We start from the raw sequence: 3,393 nt of genomic DNA, 5'->3' as shown, positions 1-3,393 counted from the left end.
TACTGCTGGGAAAAGGTAATGGAGGTTATTGAAGATCTAAATGTTCCTGCTTTTGCTAACCTTCATCCATGGGCGGAAATTACTTGGGACAAGTGTGCCAGTCTCACAGGATCTCTATCACAAGCACCAATGATCAGCGGTAACTCCCCAACACAAGCACCTACATGGCTTGAACAATGTAGAATTTCTCAATCGAGTATATACACTTTGACACAACTTCTTGTGACAAAGACTTTTCCTAGCCAAAAGGATGTTACTTGTTGCCGTGAAATTATTCAAACCGGTCAGGATTGTTGGGAAAAGACAATGGCAATCCTTGAAGATCCATGGGCAGAAAATATTTGGAACAAATGTCTCATTCTTACCAACTAACTAGTGCCTTATACTGTGTAAAAGCATAATAATATGGTCATTTGTGTCAGTGTCTGAAAAACTTTGTTTGAATTAATTCAAGACTCATCATGTTTTTTTCTCAATACGATATAGATATTTGTATTGATCATATAATTCTATAAAAAACTAGACATAGTAACTAGTTTATTATAAAGAAACGTCAAAATAAAAAAAAAATATATATGTATATATATAATTCTGAACTGCTAAAATTATATGAAAAAAGAGAAAATAGAATGCGTGATGTTAGTGGAGAATCAATTGATCCACTTCATTGTGTGGGAGGACTGAGGTTGAATATATTTTTTTCGAAGTTACAAAACTTTCACTTGACGAGCTAGAACTAAAAGCATTAATGCTCATTAATAGATATAATATAATGATAACTAGTGCAGCGAATATTATTGAAAAGAAAGAAAACGATAATTTGTTCAGACCTCCAATTATTCTTAGGAATAACGACTATGAACGAAGATAATTATTCAGGCCTCGGTTTCCTGTCTATAAATAAAAATCATCTTAAACAATAATTAGAAGATTCTTAAACAGACATGGGAAAAAAATCCAAAATTGTGCGACAAGAGAGGATGAAAACAACCCAAAACCGACTGAAACTCAAAATTTGCTATTTTTGGCAAACTTGAGATTTTCCTAAACAATGAAAGTACTTGTAAAAAGAAACTAGGGTCCACAAACGGCGACTCAAACGGACTCCTAACGAAGAAGTTATTAGCAGAACAAGACTTTCCTAAAACGACAAAATCGGGTCTTAGATGCCCGAGACAATGGAATATGGCTAAATTTATAAGACCAAGGCGGTCGACGACCACCTTTTCATGATTATTGGGCCGTTTCCCATCAAAATAGACACCCGCCGGGTTGTTTCTCAACAGTCGAGTATTTTGCCTCCAAATAGGCTATGGCGTGCTCGTCTGCATCAATAACGTAGCAATGCGCGTGGAATTAGATCGTTTGCATTGATATTTTTTCGTTTTCCAAATAACATTTATGAATATTTTTTATTTTATAAGTTTCATCTCAGGTATTTTTTTTATTAAACTGAGTATAATTTATATACAATATATGCGATCGATATATGCATGCCACCGTATCCAAATATATGAGATCTTGTCGGTGCTTCTTAGGGTATAACTTGCACCCCCAAAAGAGTGCCCAACAACCCCCATCAAGGGGAAACCAACAACTACGCCGATATATGCATGTGTAAACTATGGGAGTGAGCCTGCCTTGTGACTTGACTAACCCAAATCATTTAATTTATTCTAACTCAATGAGTTTAATTATTTTCTTAATAGAATTAAACGTTTTTGGTTTTGGAACATTGATAATTAAGTTCAGGTAAAATGAAGCAGCACAACAACAGACATGCACATCAAAAACGTTATAATCAATTAAGATTAATTAAAAGTATCAGTTTTAGACTAGTACATTAATTTTTATTTACACGAGTTTGTGTATAAATAAGAACCACACAATCCATTTTTCATATCAAATAGTTGAGACATTCCAAATAAAATAAGGAGAAAAGAATTAAAGAACAAGAAAGAAATTAAGATATGACGAAGCTAGTTAATCTTAGATTTGTTGTTGCTCTTTCCGTTGTTGTTTGTGCTTCGGTTTTTATTGGTGTAAGTGGTGCGAGGGATATTGATAGTTCTCCAGCAGAAGCACCTTGGGTTAGTCCATGGCCAGAACAATGTAGAATGTCCGGACCATGTGGAGATTTTGTGGGAAATCATGTTGTCTCGAAGGCTTTTCCAACCCAAAAGGATGTAGTATGTTGCAAAGAAATTGTAGAAACTACAAAGTACTGCTGGGAAAAGGTAATGGAGGTTATTGAAGATCTAAATGTTCCTGCTTTTGCTAACCTTCATCCATGGGCGGAAATTACTTGGGACAAGTGTGCCAGTCTCACAGGATCTCTATCACAAGCACCAATGATCAGCGGTAACTCCCCAACACAAGCACCTACATGGCATGAACAATGTAGAATTTCTCAATCGAGTATATACACTTTGACACAACTTCTTGTGACAAAGACTTTTCCTAGCCAAAAGGATGTTACTTGTTGCCGTGAAATTATTCAAACCGGTCAGGATTGTTGGGAAAAGACAATGGCAATCCTTGAAGATCCATGGGCAGAAAATATTTGGAACAAATGTCTCATTCTTACCAACTAACTAGTGCCTTGTACTGTGTAAAAGCATAATAATATGGTCATTTGTTTCAGTGTCTGAAAAACTTTGATTGAATTAATTCAAGACTCATCATGTTTTTTTCTCAATACGATATAGATATTTGTATTGATCATATAATTCTATAAAAAAATAGACATAGTAACTAGTTTATTATAAATAAACGTCAAAATAAAAAAAAAATATATAAATATATAAGTCTGAACTGCTAAAATTATATGAAAAAAGAGAAAATAGAATGCGTGATGTTAGTGGAGAATCAATTGATCCACTTCATTGTGTGGGAGGACTGAGGTTGAATATATTTTTTTCGAAGTTACAAAACTTTCACTTGACGAGCTAGAACTAAAAGCATTAATGCTCATTAATAGATATAATATAATGATAACTAGTGCAGCGAATATTATTGAAAAGAAAGAAAACGATAATTTGTTCAGACCTCCAATTATTCCTAGGAATAACGACTATGAACGAAGATAATTATTCAGGCCTCGGTTTCCTGTCTATAAATAAAAATCATCTTAAACAATAATTAGAAGATTCTTAAACAGACATGGGAAAAAAATCCAAAATTGTGCGACAAGAGAGGATGAAAACAACCCAAAACCGACTGAAACTCAAAATTTGCTATTTTTGGCAAACTTGAGATTTTCCTAAACAATGAAAGTACTTGTAAAAAGAAACTAGGGTCCACAAACGGCGACTCAAACGGACTCCTAACGAAGAAGTTATTAGCAGAACAAGACTTTCCTAAAACGGCAAAATCGGGTCTTAGATGCCCGAG

This window comes from Papaver somniferum, chromosome 3 (assembly GCF_003573695.1).
Source record: "Papaver somniferum cultivar HN1 chromosome 3, ASM357369v1, whole genome shotgun sequence".
NCBI classification, from domain to species: domain Eukaryota; kingdom Viridiplantae; phylum Streptophyta; class Magnoliopsida; order Ranunculales; family Papaveraceae; genus Papaver; species Papaver somniferum.
This window is presented reverse-complemented; position numbering follows the sequence as displayed.